Raw genomic sequence first — 16,505 nt, 5'->3', positions numbered from 1 at the left:
ATCTAAAAATTTAAAAATAAAGGATTTTTTTAATTTTAATTATTTAACAATTATATTTATTAAATAATATTTAGTATTTTGAATACATCAGTAGCACAATAAAACAATAAAACTGAAAGATAAAGAATACAATTCACATGTAAAGCATTCAAAACTTTTCAAAAAAGATTTTTTTATATTGTTTTTGTTATTAAATATACAAAACAAAACAAACATAAGGTTTAAAAGATACAAACGTACTAAACTTGCGAAAAACTAGCTAAAAATATTTTCCCCCCAGTTTTTAGATTTGAATGCGAATTAGCCAAAACAAATTCAAATTATAACCGGTAATTTAACATTATATTACAAGAAATTCGAAGGTTCAGAGGCAAATTCCAATTTACGAAGATTTGAATCAGTTAAGTTCCATTGTGATTAAAAAAAAAAGTTTCAGAAAATATAATTTACTAAAAATATGTTTTTTTTTTTTTCGCTGTTACAACTTTTAAAAGGTTCACCTGAACTACATTATTCATTCCCAAACTGTGCGAAAATTCCATGTATTTTGTTTTAAGTAATTTAAAATAACATTGTAAACACCTTCTGAAGTTTTAAAAATACGGAAAAGGATGGAAATATATCCTTAAAGAGCGTCAGAAGTTTTGATTCGGCATCATTTTCAAATAAGCAAGTTCTGAAGATACAAGTTCGTGTTTTCACTTTTATCCACTGTTCAGAAAATTCAAAGTTTCCTTTTGAATATTTATTTATTTCAAGTCATTTTCAAGCAATTAAAAGTATGAGAAGATAACTCACACCCCCATTCTAAAGCTTGTATTCATTACAAAGATAATAAATTCTATTCATTCTTTTAATTGCTTGCACTTATTACCTAGTTCAGAAATTCCATTTTTTTTTTTTTTTTCATTCTATAACTTGCATTTGATTTTGAATAAATTGAATTTTCTGCATTTTTTTGGTAAGTTAACCCTTTCTAGGGCCGTGGGAAGTATGCTTCCCACCAAATTCATCAATCTTTGTATGAAATTATGTAGTTTTGCGTAAGTTCTGACACATTTTTCAATCAGACAGATACTTAGATGCTTCATTTCCTCATCTCACACAAAATGGTGCGTCTTGATTTGTTAATTATTAACCAAATTAATTAATCAAAAGAAATTTATCTAATAAGCTAAATGAGTCACTTTTCTTAAGTCAATCACAATCCTAAAAATATTTTAATATATCATGACTAGAAAAAAATAGCCCTTTAACGGGTTAATTGAATTTCACTGTGAAACCAAGGGAAATATTTTTCCAAAGACATTTATGTAAACTTATATATATAATTTCGTCGAATAGAGAAGTGAATTCCGATTTCCTCTCCCCGAATGTCCCAAAATTTGCTCCAGATTTATAATTTTTGTTTTAAGCTGTGGCGGATTTCCAACTAGGCAGCTGCCTAGGGTCGGTTGACTGTGAGGGGGGTCATCTTCATTGCAAAACCAAACCATATACCTATGTCTTTATCAATCATTCGTTTATTTTTTTGTAAGGTATAAGAGCGTTATGTTTTTTACCATCTGTCAGGGGCACATTTTCGACTAGACAGACTAGGCAGCTGCTGTCAGGCTCAAAGCGAAGCATTAAAAAGCTTTGTTTTCCCGATTGAAAAATAAAAAGTTTATGAATGCAAATTCTATGAAAGATCAAGTATTTGATCAAAATATTCACATTTAATCAAGTATAATGAGTCAGATTCCTATATGTGTCATTATCTTTACTTAACAATAAGAATATTCATACAACCGAATATATGCTACAATAATATCGTGTACAAACATGGATACTCGATAGTCTGGAGTCATAAGAAATGAACAAAAACAAATATATTTTCATAAAGTTTATAAAATAAGCCAGTTATATTTAAGAGGCATAACTATGCTAAAAATGAGTTAAATGTAAAACTAAATTGATCATCGTATTAACAGAGGGCATCATAATACAAACAATTTAAGACAACAAAATATTTGTACCCACCACTGTATTAAGATCGAATACCAAAATTCATTTAACTAGCTTAATGCGTTGTTCATTTATTGTGTTCATGTGAACATAATAAACAAATAGTCTATCCCCTGTAAAATTTAGTTCTAAATTTGAAGCATATATGTGCACAAACCATAAAACAAATTACGTCCATCAGGCTATTAGTATTTTTTATCTATCTGATGCACATATGCAAAGCCATGTTTTATCCTTTGCCGGATTTCGTTCAAAAATTTTTTACAGATTTTCAATTTTGTTGCAAAAATCTTCTACCAAATTTTATTTTTCTATCATCTACCCCAAACATACAAACAAATATGATGGCAAAACTGGGTATTTTTGTAATGATGGCTGTCTAAAACCTACTGATTGATGATTATCTCGAGGTCCGTTTTTTAACTAAAATTTCGTTAATTCGCTCTCTGCTTTTGTCTGCCTCTTCTTTGGATGCAAATTTTGACATCAATTTTAAAATATTGGCATCATATCTTAAACAATTAACGCTGCTTCCAAGAAAGTATGGAATCTGTCATTGCCTTACCAAAATATTGGCGGCAGTTGTCGCTAAATTTTGGCTATAAGGTAGCAATGTAATGCAGATAGTAGGCTAATATTGGTATCAGACTTTAAGCTGGTATCGCGCTGTACTGTAATTATTGTATCGTACCCTATCTTAATTATATTGCGAATAATTTCACTGATAAGTGTGTATATATCAATATTAGAGTCAATTCACAAGATGACACAGTCACATGACACACAATTGAGTCTAATCACTTATCATTGGGTTTTCTGCATCTTTGCTGTACCGCTCCTTTTTTTTTTTTTTTTTTTTTTTTGTTGCAAATACGAAATGGATTAAAAAATAAATGGAATTGTCTGTTGTAAAATTCAATTATAAGCAGATTTCATTTCTTGAAAAATATGTGGGTGCGTATAAAAGATTTTTTTTTTTTTTACTTGTCAATTGAAAATGTATATTCTTACCCCATTCATTAAGAATTTTGACATTAATAAACATTTTTCATTTTTTTAAGCCACGAAACCACTTTCCCAGTCCAATAAAAAAATAATAATCACTTTGAAAACGATACCATGTATCTGTAAATAAGACAAAAAAAAAATGAAGGGAGCCAGACTGGGTTCGGTAACCTTTTTATTTGTAGAGAGTCACTTTTAGAATGTTATTTAAGAAGCCGTCAAGTCAGCAATTTGAATTCCGAAATATATATTTCTGAAAATTAATTCCATTTTTTTTATTAGAATGATTTTTTTTTACTTCGCTTAAAGAGATCATGATAAAATATACTGCAATTTATTTATTTATCTATTGTGAAGGTAATTATATAATCATAAAATACCTGGATTAAAATAAAAAAAAAGCTCAAAACATACTTACATATTTTTTTCGTCAGGCATGAGTTCCAAATAATATATAATTTAATTTGTGATAATCATTAAAAATAATTAAAAATTTTTTTGTAAAAAATAAAATTAAATAGTCTAATAAAAGAAAAATTGGAATTAATTGTTCATTAAATTATCTTATTAATATGTATAATAGTTATTTTAATATTATATAAGATTAAATTATATAATAGTTACATAGGAATATTAATACATAATGTAATATATATAATAATTATTAAATTATTTATAAGAATGACAGTTTTGTTACTAAATTTCTATGTTCATATATTTTTAAGCAATTTTTTATGTGAATTTAATATTTTTTTTTCGTTTTAAGTACATTATTTACTTTAAAAAAGCCATAATTCTATATTAAACTAGCAGCCTTTGGCGACCAGCTGGCTCGCCAATCTTAATGTTCGTTTAAATTTTAATAATTAAATATTTTACGGAATTCCTACTTTAATAGATTCTTCATCAAAATATTTTAAAACTTCAAATTTTGATAGTCACATAATATTATAAAGGCCTTCAGTCATAACGTGATATGTATCTCTCTAATTTTCTGTTGCCCCTCGTAGAATTTATGCTTTAAATTAAAGTGTAAATGATTAATCTGCAATTAATATAATAATATTTTTTACTGAAGCAAAGCATTTTTTATAATATGATTACTGATAACTGAGTCACTGAGCGTTTAAACTTTATGGGCACTAAAGAATATCTTTCTTAATTTATGTAATATCTCAAGAATTTGTCAACAAAATTTTCTCCGAATCATCATGAACAGATCGATTCATTAACAATGTTTAATTTTAAATGCATCAAACACTAAGAAAATAAAATGAATCGTTTAAAATAATCGGTCGGAAATATGTTTAAAAAAACTACTTAAAAAACGATGTACTTAAAACTATAAGCATATACAAAAAATATATAACATAAATACAATTTAATTACAAAAGCATGCAACTAATCTAAAATAATTTAAATCAAGTATCATCCGTTGGTAATATTGTCAACAGTCAGAACACAATGCGCATGCGTGAATTTTCAACTTCAGTTAAGGTAACGCAAATGCGTGAATTTTTCTACGCCAGTTGGGGTAACGCTATGCAGATTAGACATTTTTAATTTCCTTTATTCTGTGTTATTTTAATTCAAAAGTACTTCAGAATGAATCTGAAAGATCGATTCATTAACAATGATTAATTTTAAATGCAAAAAACATTAAGAAAATAAACAGAATCGTTTGAAATAATCGGCCGAAAAATGTTAACCCTAGCCTCATTACTGTTGAGAAAAAAAAAAAAAAAAAACTGAAGCCTTACTCATTTGATGTGGGGAAAATGAAAGGATTTTTTGGCGGGAAAGTTAATTATTTAATTAATAATTAAAATTTCAAAAAAAGGGACACCAGGTGCACATTCCCGACCTCCGAGGTATACATGTACTACATTTGGTAGCTGTAGGTCAAATGGTCTTTTCTGTAGACACACACACACACACACACACACACACATTGAGCTTTATACATAAGTATAGATAGTAGAACCATTTACTGCAGGTTCTAAATGGAATCTCGCATGTGTTTACATCAAAAGTATATATTAAGAGAATTGACGATTTGGCTGATGTAGGTGAAAGTATAAACTAGATGATGCAGCAGGGTAAACAGGTGCTTTTTAACATGAGGTCACTTCATTAAAATTTTAGATCAAGGTGAAGTTTAAAGCCAGATCCATTTTTTAAAATATCTAATTGTCATTCGAACATTATTATTTAAAAAAACAGTAGAATATAAAGAAAAATATAAGAATTTTCAATTGTTCGTCTTGATCTGAAAATTTTAAATCTGTGTGAAATTTGGACCCGATGGTCAACAGCCCAAGTCCATCCATGCTTCTCTTCACTAAAACATTCGAATTGAGTACAAAACGCATTCAATTCCATTTGACTTTGAAGAGCGTTTGGAATTTTTTTCAAAATTGTTTTATAAATACTATCGGAAGGGTGAAAAATCTCTCCAAATTTTTAAAAGAAAAAAGATTTTCAATTGTTTTTCCTTTATGAACAACTTCTATTTATTTATGTTTTGCTAATGATTCACTTTATTTACAAAAACAAAACGAATAACGTTTGATATTTATTCGTAATATAAATATTATGAAAATCAAATGAATACGGCAAATCGTATTAATAATATTTGGAAATATCTTGCGTCATTAACAAACGAACCCGAACTTTTTCGGAATCCTAGTTCAATAGAATAATACATATTTTTTGTTTTAATAAAAAGAAATGTTTAAATCAATAGGAGAAAAAAAGTCAAAACAATCAAAAGTTCTGGTGGAATATTCGGCATTAGAATATTATTAGAGTACTTCAAACATCTTTTTTTTCTTTGTTTAGAACATTATCTTTTAATTTAGAACATTGCGTTTTATCTAGAATTTAGAGCATCATGATTTTGAGTTACATTTCAAAATCTGAAACATTAGGGTTTTTTCCCCTCCCCCCCTTTTTTTTTGTATAGGTGTTATATTCCAAATAAAAATCAAAAATTTTATTTATAATAATTTTTTTTAGTTTAGAACGTAATTTTATTTATAATTTTTTTTTAGTTTAGAACATCCTGATTTTATTTATGAAATTTTTTTTATTTAGAACATCCTGATTTTATTTATGAATTTTTTTTTATTTAGAACATCCTAATTTTATTTATGAATTTTTTTTTATTTAGAACATCCTGATTTTATTTAAGAAATTTTTTTCGAATTAGAACATCCTGATTTTATTTATGAAATTTTCTTCGATTTAGAACATCCTGATTTTATTTACGACATTTTCTTCGATTTAGAACATCATGATTTTATTTACGACATTTTCTTCGACTTAGAACATCATGATTTTATTTACGACATTTTCTTCGATTTAGAAAATGATTTTATTTACGACATTTTCTTCGATTTAGAACATCATGATTTTATTTACGAAATTTTTTTTCGATTTAGAACATCATGATTTTATTTACGACATTTTTTTTCGATTTAGAACATCATGATTTTATTTACGACATTTTTTTTTCGATTTAGAACATCATGATTTTATTTACGACATTTTTTTTTCGATTTAGAACATCATGATTTTATTTACGACATTTTTTTTCGATTTAGAACATCATGATTTTATTTACATTTTTTTTCGATTTAGAACATCATGATTTTATTTACAACATTTTTTTTTCGATTTAGAACATCATGATTTTATTTACAACATTTTTTTTTCGATTTAGAACATCATGATTTTATTTACGACATTTTTTTTCGATTTAGAACACCCTGATTTTATTAACGACTTTTTTTTTCGATTTAGAACACCCTGATTTTATTTACGACATTTTTTTTCGATTTAGAACATCATAATTTTATTTATAGCATTTTTTAAAAAAATTTAGAACATGATTTTATTCACAATATTTTTTTTATTTAAATCAAATTGAATTTTTTTCTACAAAATTAAAAAAAATTTTGATTTTATTATTATTTTTTTAATAATTTCTTCAAATAGATGGTAATAAGAAACGGACTTGAATTTTCGCAAAACCAGCGGCATAGTTATAGGGGGAAAAGCAGGAGATACTTAATACCCTAACGTAAATTTTGTCCCATGACCAAATAATAATAATGCATATATTTTACTATCTGAAGTGGAAATGTATAGGAGTGGGAGGACAAAAAAAAAAAAGAAATAGTGTACTAGTATTATCATTTACTATTGGCTACTCCTATGTACGAAACTTAGCTTTCATACTAGTAACATTTTGAATTCGTTTTTAAACTTATATTATTAATAATTTCTTGTTTCCCCCCCCCCCCCCCCGACTTTTCTTCGCGTTTTATTTTCAATGAAGGAAAAAAAAAAAAAAAAAGGAAATTCGATTTTTTATAAGATTATTTTTTTTCTTTTAAAATAAGCATAGAATGCATTTCATCAGTCCCCCAAAACATTATTTAATTTACATGTACAATTAAAACAAAACGCGCAAGTACTTGCAGAGAACGAACTCTTTAAAAAACCAGTTTTAATGTGAAAATTCGCGAAAATACTCAATTTGCAAGATATCGAATTCAAACGAAGGAAGCATTCCTAAAACTTTTGGCCATTAATAGATGAATTATTGCATGGAAAAGGACAGAAAAAAAAAAGAAGATAAAAATGATAATTCTTTTACGAAACAATTTTTTCCCCCTTCTCTTCTTATAAACAAAATAATAATAATGAAAATAAAAATAAAAAAATCTTTCTCCAAGTTAGTTAAATAACATCGGAGTTGAGGCATAGCACATGAATGTCTGCTGGCTCTGTGATTGGTTGAAATTCGGTGCTCTACTTCGTTCGAGCCTGCGCAGTGAGAGGGAGATGGGGTGGGTCGAAAATGGGGATATGCGTTTGATGCTTCTCGCTGCTAAGAAAATATACTACGCACAGTGAAAGTTGGTCGGTGGTTCCACTATTCTATTCTATTGAGAATAATTTTCGGCTTCAAATAATAATGCGTTTCTGAAGATAGTTCTTTTAGAAAATAATTGCACATTTCATTCCATTTATTGTATTATAGCGTGAACATTTTTTTTAAAGTTGATAATATTTAAAAATCAACTGCAATCAAATATCAACGGAAATACCTAGTTGCAGAATTGCAGCAATATTTTTAAGGTTGTATTGCTACACATATTAGTTTACTGCTAATATATACTTAATATTAATTTTAAAGAAAATAAAAAAAAACTCCTTTTTTAAAAATATTATATTATTTGTAATATTTTTTTCATATTTTGAAAGCTACTATTTATGTTCCACAGTTTAGTAAAATGCTCCTAAATGTATAAATTTTAAAAATTGGAGCAATTTTAATTAATCGAATTTAATATAAAAGATTTTCAAATAAATACGAAAAGTTAGTATTATAAATAATTTTCTTTTACAGGACGAACTCTTAAGAAGAAAAATATTGTGTTTGTATCACTAGATGGCGCCAATAGTAATTTTTGCAAATTCTTTATTTCACTGTTCCTAGAATAATTGTTACACATTTCGGACTATATGTGAAAGCCTTGCAAATCGTGGACCAGCTGTTTTGTTTATAAATTGGACTTCACTGTATTTTAGAGAAAACAGAAGCAGTTTTCTAATTACAGATTATGACAAAAATCAAAATAATTGCTCTTGACAAACATCTTCCGAGGGTTTGCTTCTAGAACATTACTTTAATAAATCGGTGATTTTTTTTTTTTCAAAACTGTGTATGAAATGATTTGTATTTAAGGAGTTAAGAATTAATGGAAAGTAATAGAGCATCAACCATAAATAAATACATTTTAAGAATTTTTATTCTTGACGGTTTAAACGAATTAAACAATTATGCTGACTATTTGTGTTCCATGACTTTTATGAATGATTATATATTCAAAATGATAATGAAATTATCAAACTTTTTACTAAAAATCTTTTATAAATTCAATTTTCGGACTAAAGATTGTTTTTATGAACCTTACCAAATATTTTATATTTAAGAAATAGTACATTTTTGAAATTTTTTTTTCCGTATTTATATTTATTTAGATAATTGCAAGAAATTAAAAATGATTATTATTACTTAAGTGCCGAAAAGATTTATTTGTATTAAATTTTATTTGAATTTTAAAGTCATTTCATTCATATTTTTTTGTTTACAAATTCTAATCTTACATAGATTAATGCATTGATTTTTTTTATTTTTATTTTGAAAGATATTTATTAAAAGATGTTAAATTATTTCTATAAATCACTTGGACTTTGCTTCTGTAAATTTAGTAAGCATTAATTAATCAAAAATTTACAAAACTTAATATAAGTTTAAAAATATGACAATCTGATGCCAATTTATTAAAACTGAATTAAAATTGGCGATTTTATTAAAACGAGGAAAACAGATGTTAGGTTGGTTCAATATTTAAAAAAAAATAATATGTGATCACTTTTATTTTTACAAATATTAATTTTTTACAGACAAGAATTGTAACGAATATTTTTTGTGAAAAAAAATAATTTCAGCCTATTAAAATAACCTCTTCCAAAGCAAGCCACAGACTCCCCTCATTTTCATAGGCTCTCCCCAAACCCTTCCAATAATTTTAATTGCTTCACAAATATCGTCTGCATCATTAAGTGAAAAGAAATTGAGCTTATCGGTCGAAGCAAATTTAATCGTATAAAAAAATCACGAATAAAAAAAATAATAAACGCAAGAACGTTCTTAAAAAATAATGCGCAAGCAAGTTTGCCCTATTCCATTTGGAGCATGCGGTAAAACCTCACTGGTTGCAGTATCCATCACCTACGCACAAGGTCGTCAACAAGTGACATCGATTTTCGACTGCAGCGCCCTCTAAGAAGCGGCGTTTTCCGACTTGCGCGAGTTGTTATGCAAGTATCGGCGGCGAAGACGAAGTAATAATTAATCCACCTCCCCCTCCTCCGCCCCGTACAGGTCACCCGAAAGGGGTAGAGAGCGTGACTTATAAATTTCCACCCCATAAAAAAAAGAACAGTCGGGAAAGTCTGCAATTTTTGTCTTTGATGACAACGAGTCTAGTTTTGAATAATTAAAAGCATCAAAAGTACAGGGGTACAAATAAAATAGACTTAAGGTATTATATAGGCCTCTGAAACTGAATTTTTTTTTTTTTTTTTAAATTACAATAGACTTTGAATATGCTTCTTTCGATATAAGAGCTATATCTTATAGTACATGCTATGGTGTTATAATTAATGATATAGATTTCCAATCTTTTAATATTTATAGGACAACTTACCTTATTGCTTTAAAAATCAGTCATGATTTTTATTAAATTTTGTGCTCTCTGGAATTTACTTTAGGATTTTAATATTTAAATGCTCTTTTAAAGCTTCTTATAATATTTTTATTTAAAAAAAATAGCATTTTATTTTTGCATTAAAAAGGATTTTTTTTTATTTCAATAATTTCTTTCATACCTTGACTCCCTGTCAAGGAAACGTTTCTCGTAGCTGAAGTTATAGATTTATAAATTTATTTAAAGATATTTTGTTTATCGATTGTTATTTTAGATGTTCGTTGTATCGAAAGATTTTATAACGATCGCTTACATGAATTATTTTGAGTGTAACATATTGGTTGTTGTATCGCAACTGATTATATCCTAAAGTGTCAAATAGCAGTCTCCATTCGATGAAAAGTCATTTCATGCAAATTAAATGCGTCACGTCAATTTAAATTTGTAATCCACGGCTCACCTCGCGGAACTGAATAAGACGTGATGCCATCGTATTCAGATTAAGATAACATGAAGTTGGATTTAGGCATTTTTCAGAAACATTACGAAGCCTTGCTTTTAATAGCGAGCCTATTTCATTTCATATTTCAATCCATTTTTAACTTAATTAAGCATGTTAATAATTTAATTTAATTTTAATTTTTTAATATTAAAATAGGAAAAATATATGTTTGTATTTATATTTTTGCCATGTGCATCATGAAAAACATAGTAACAAGATTCTTGAGAAAGTAACTATGATTTTTAGCTAATGATTTTTTTTCTCACATATAAACATACTTTCTTATTTCTTTATAATCCCTTATAAAAAATAAAATTCAAACAAATATAACATTAAAAATTATTATTTTACTTACAAGCGAGTGTAACATAACCAAGTAAGTGAATGATTTATATTGCAACATAAATAAGTAATTATAATTTAACTCAATTTATAATGAATTTACTATTTGGAGGTACATATACATTATATTTATAATATTTTATGATTCATGTAATTTGTATATTTTACGAATTTATTTGGTAACAAAGCTAATAATATTTTTAATCGACCTGTAAACGTCCCCCAGCTAGCGACCCTTGTGTCTAGTCGAAAATACATCATTGTTTCCAAACAATCTTTAACATGTACATGATAGGTAAAGTTACAAATAAAATTAAAAATGTAAAAAAGGAAGACAAAAACAGACAATATTAATTGTTTTTGAACTAGAACAATAATAAATTTCTTTATTAAATACGAATTTCAAATTTCAATAATAAATTTCTTTATTATTATTTATTCCGTTTCTAAATTAGTAATTTTAAACTTTCATGTCTAAAAATAAATTTATCTATTGTAAATAATATTTTCGCAATTCTGGAACTCACATTTCCCACACGTTTTCCAAAAAACTCTCACGCAAAATCTTTTTTCTTTTTCTTTTATTGAAGTCGTCTAGAAAGAATTTAGAAAATCATTAGATGCCTAATATTATTCAAGGAGCATTTCAAGATAAGTTCCCACAGTGCCATCATTATTTTATTTATATTTATTTAAGCAAATGTTAAAATATGTGAAAGCACATATCAGAAAAAGATTTCAAATTGTACCTAATTCATAATTAGTTAAGAAAATTTTAGAAAAAAAAAATATGTTTTCTTGTGCAGTCTAATTTCTTTTAAGTAGAAATATTTAATTTTGCTTAGTAATATTTTTAGAGAACAATTAAGTGTGTTATCTACAAAAAGCTCCGTTCTTGTAGGATTATTTGATTGAGTGGTTTTCTATTTCTCTTTGATGAAACATACAGATAAAACTTAAGCAGCAAAATAATGACTTGATTTATTCTATTTCTTAAAAAAAAAATGAATTTTTGTATTCTACTTAAAATTAATGAATTAATAAATTAAAATTAACTTATTAATTAAAATGAATAAATTAATGAATTCAAATTACTGTAAAAGATTTCAAAATTTAAGCAACAGATTTTAAGTACTTGAATTTTATTATTAATTTTGTATTTAATCTATTTGCATAATTTTCTAATTATATACATTAACTTTATATAATTTAGTTTGACGCCTTAAAAATAAATTTTTATATTATGTTTTTTTTTTATTCTGATATTTTATTTCACAAAAAGTATCCGATTAATTGCTACAATTTTAAAAAGTAAAGCAACTTGCAAATATTTTTTCCTTGTTATACAACTTCTTTATTTAAAAAGAACAATTGAATATTTTTGAAGAAAAAGTTTTTCCCCCAATTTAATATAAACTAAATTTCGTTATAATCGTAACTATCTTTCAAAGAGAGGGAAAAAAATTTCCTGGCAGCGGTGGGATTCGAACCCACGCCTCCGAAGAGACTGGTGCCTTAAACCAGCGCCTTAGACCGCTCGGCCACGCTACCACGACTGCCGAAAGTTAAAAACGCTAAATAAACGTATCCCTTTTCAGTCGTAGTAACAGTTAAGCAGATGCTTGTTTTTTCTCTCATGTTTTTTACCGACAAAATCATCATTTCGACAATTAAATGTTATTGAATATATTATTTTCGTTGACGAACTTCAATGAAGTATTTTATTGAATTATTAAAAGTTATAAGAAAGAATTGTTCTATTTTCTTTTTCTCTCCGCTTACTCAGGCTATTTAGAAAACGGATTATAATTTTTTTTTCAAAAGAATTACATTAATTGTGGAACTATTTTTTTGTTATTATAATCAGTTGATATTACAAGTAATTTTTATCTACATTTTCATCATTTATTATTATTATTTATGAATTTACGTTGCTGAGCATGCGTAGTTGTATTTCACACGTAACCATCATTTTGAGGGAAAATTAAATTAGTTTTAATGAATTCACTTTAAATAGGCACATCCTTTTGAATAATCTGCCATTTTCAAAGATTCATAATAATTGAAATAAACATGATTCTTACAGTCATTTTAAGAACCATTTTGAGAAGCATTAAATTATTTTTAATTGAAATTGAATAGCAAACATTGATTTATATTTTTACTATCTAAATTGCGATTTATAATTTGTTTGAGTAGTAACAAAATAAGGCAAGACTATATCTTTTAAGAAGGTTTAAATGAGTTCAAGAAAATGAAATTGAATATTTACCATGTGTTTTAGCATAAGAATAATCTGATTTTTATAACCTACTTTTAAAAAACTATTTTATTGCATTTGAAGTTGTATTTTATTCAGCTAACATATTAAAAATTCGCTGTGATATAAAAACTGAATTTACTTTGATAAATTATAAATAAACAGCTGTTCACATAAATGCAAAAAATATTTTAAAAAATGAATATACATATGATCAAAATGAACTTCAACGCAATGTTTGTCACATCCCATGTGGTCTAGTGGTTAGGATTCCTGGCTTTCACCCAGGCGGCCCGGGTTCGATTCCCGGCATGGGAAGAATATTTTTATTTCGCCTTCTCTCATTCGTTTATTTGAATTCACGGTAATCGCAATGAATATATATTGCATTATTTTGATATACTATGTCAATAATTTTGATTCAATGGAAATATATTTAAAAAGATATTTGTAAATTCGAATTGCATACTTGACTAATTATGATAGATCTATTTTTTTTTTAATTATAAAGCTCGTAGTTGATTATAAAAACAAATCAAAAAATTAAAAAAAATAATTTAAAGAAGATTTGAATATCTAGTCCATAGCATCGTATGGTAAAATTTTAGGCTTGATTTGTTTTTTTTTTTCATTTTGTAAATTTGCTTTTAATTATGGAACACCGATAAAATGCGAACAAAAATATATTTAGTATCGAAACAACGTGCATTTAGTATCTATCGAGTATAAATACAGTCACTAAAACAATGAAAAAGATTTTTATGAAATATACTTAAGATATTTTTTTAAGTTAGAGCTAGAAAATTTTAAAATTTAGAGAAAAAAAATTGAACAGAAATGAATTTTTAAAAAATAGTTTTAAAATGTTAACTTTCAAAATCCGACATAAATAGTCTTAATGTAATAAAATAATCCAAAGTTATGGAGGAAAAATATTTAAATTTTGACTAATTAATTAAAAATTAAGGATAAATAAAGAATTTGAAACATTGTTAGAAAGCAATTAATTCCCACTTTTGATGCCTATATGTGGAACGATTTGCTTGCAAAAGGTTTTGAACGTTCTCCCCACTATTTACTAATAGTAGGCTAATCAGTAACCATTATTATTGATATACATTTTTAATAAATTATAAATAATTAAAGTATATGACTCCGTGTATATTTTATATATATTCTACCAATATAGTATACAATAAATCAATATTTGTCATTTAAAATATGTTAAACCAGCACATTTAAGAATCAATTCAAATGTAGCAGAAGCATTAAACAATTAATTAACATTACAATAATTAACAATTATGCATTAACAATAATTAGCATTAAACAATTTAAGGAAACAAAAACGCTCATTTTTATGCTTATAACCTACAAAAATACCACATTATTTGATTATAATGAGGGTGCGCAACAAAAGCAAAGGCAATTGAATGCATTGAGTATTGAAACTATCTAAACATTTACTTGCTTAATAAGATCTAAACTTAGATATATAAATGAGTACTCCTTTAAAATGGAAATTATATGTGCTCCTATAGTTGCCATTGAAGTCGAGGCTGAGTTAAGATTTAAACCCTGAATATTTTAATCCTTGTAAAGCAATTCAGTCAAAAATACCACATTATTTGATTATAATGAGGGTGCGCAACAAAAGCAAAGGCAATTGAAGGCATTGTGTATTGAAACTATCTAAACATTTACTTGCTTAATAAGATCTAAACTTAGATATATAAATGAGTACTCCTTTAAAATGGAAATTATATGTGCTCCTATAGTTGCCATTGAAGTCGAGGCTGAGTTAAGATTTAAACCCTGAATATTTTAATCCTTGTAAAGCAATTCAGTCAAAAATACCACATTATTTGATTATAATGAGGGTGCGCAACAAAAGCAAAGGCAATTGAAGGCATTGTGTATTGAAACTATCTAAACATTTACTTGCTTAATAAGATCTAAACTTAGATATATAAATGAGTACTCCTTTAAAATGGAAATTATATGTGCTCCTATAGTTGCCATTGAAGTCGAGGCTGAGTTAAGATTTAAACCCTGAATATTTTAATCCTTGTAAAGCAATTCAGTCAAAAATACCACATTATTTGATTATAATGAGGGTGCGCAACAAAAGCAAAGGCAATTGAAGGCATTGTGTATTGAAACTATCTAAACATTTACTTGCTTAATAAGATCTAAACTTAGATATATAAATGAGTACTCCTTTAAAATGGAAATTATATGTGCTCCTATAGTTGCCATTGAAGTCGAGGCTGAGTTAAGATTTAAACCCTGAATATTTTAATCCTTGTAAAGCAATTCAGTCAAAAATACCACATTATTTGATTATAATGAGGGTGCGCAACAAAAGCAAAGGCAATTGAAGGCATTGTGTATTGAAACTATCTAAACATTTACTTGCTTAATAATGATTTAAACTTAGATATATAAATGAGCACTCCTTTAAAATGGAAATTATATGTGCTCCTATAGTTGCCATTGAAGTCGAGGCTAAGTTAAGATTTAAATCCTGAAGAGTTTTATCCTTGTAAAGCAATTCATTCAAAATTCCGAGGATATGCAAAAAATATTTCGAAGCAAAGTTTAAACTCAAAAACGTTATAAAATATTTTAAGAAATATCATTAAATCAAATTTACTTTCTTTACAATTTAAATAAGTTAAGCAGCCATAAAAAAAACAAAAAACAGTCAAGATTACTGATGATGGGAAATCAAGAGAGAAGCTTGTTTTTCATTTTGAACCATTAAATTAAAATGCCAATAAAAATGTCAAAATGTGTCTATACATTGTTTTACGTGCATTAAATATTATTTTGTTTCGTATAAATAGTTAAAAGCAATTTATTAAAAGTGGCGACATTAAACTCATTCTGCTTGAAGTTGCTAATTGCTATCCAGTGTGTGCAAGCTGCAGAATATCCGATAATCATCATGCCACCGATTTAAGTCCACACTAAGACTATCCATTCCACCGTTTCCATTTGAAATACGTCAAATAACAAATTTGGTATGGCATAATAACATCATTGAAATAACATTTACGCAATATTTGCAGTTAGATTACAGATTCATTATGGCATTATT

At 26.7% G+C, this 16,505-nt stretch overlaps 2 non-coding genes across 2 annotated transcripts; one reads left to right on the top strand and one right to left on the bottom strand.

Annotated features, from left to right (window-relative positions):
- Positions 1 to 12,611: 12,611 nt before the first annotated feature.
- Trnal-aag (transfer RNA leucine (anticodon AAG)) lies at positions 12,612 to 12,693 on the bottom strand. The gene has a single exon. It is a non-coding gene; the product is annotated as a tRNA-Leu (tRNA).
- Positions 12,694 to 13,648: 955 nt separating this feature from the next.
- Trnae-uuc (transfer RNA glutamic acid (anticodon UUC)) lies at positions 13,649 to 13,720 on the top strand. The gene has a single exon. It is a non-coding gene; the product is annotated as a tRNA-Glu (tRNA).
- The last annotated feature ends 2,785 nt before the right edge of the window (positions 13,721 to 16,505 follow it).

This window comes from Argiope bruennichi, chromosome 7 (genome assembly GCF_947563725.1).
Source record: "Argiope bruennichi chromosome 7, qqArgBrue1.1, whole genome shotgun sequence".
Classification (NCBI taxonomy): Eukaryota; Metazoa; Arthropoda; class Arachnida; order Araneae; family Araneidae; genus Argiope; species Argiope bruennichi.
Note: the sequence above shows the minus strand (reverse complement) of the source record. Positions and strands in the feature narration are given on the sequence as shown.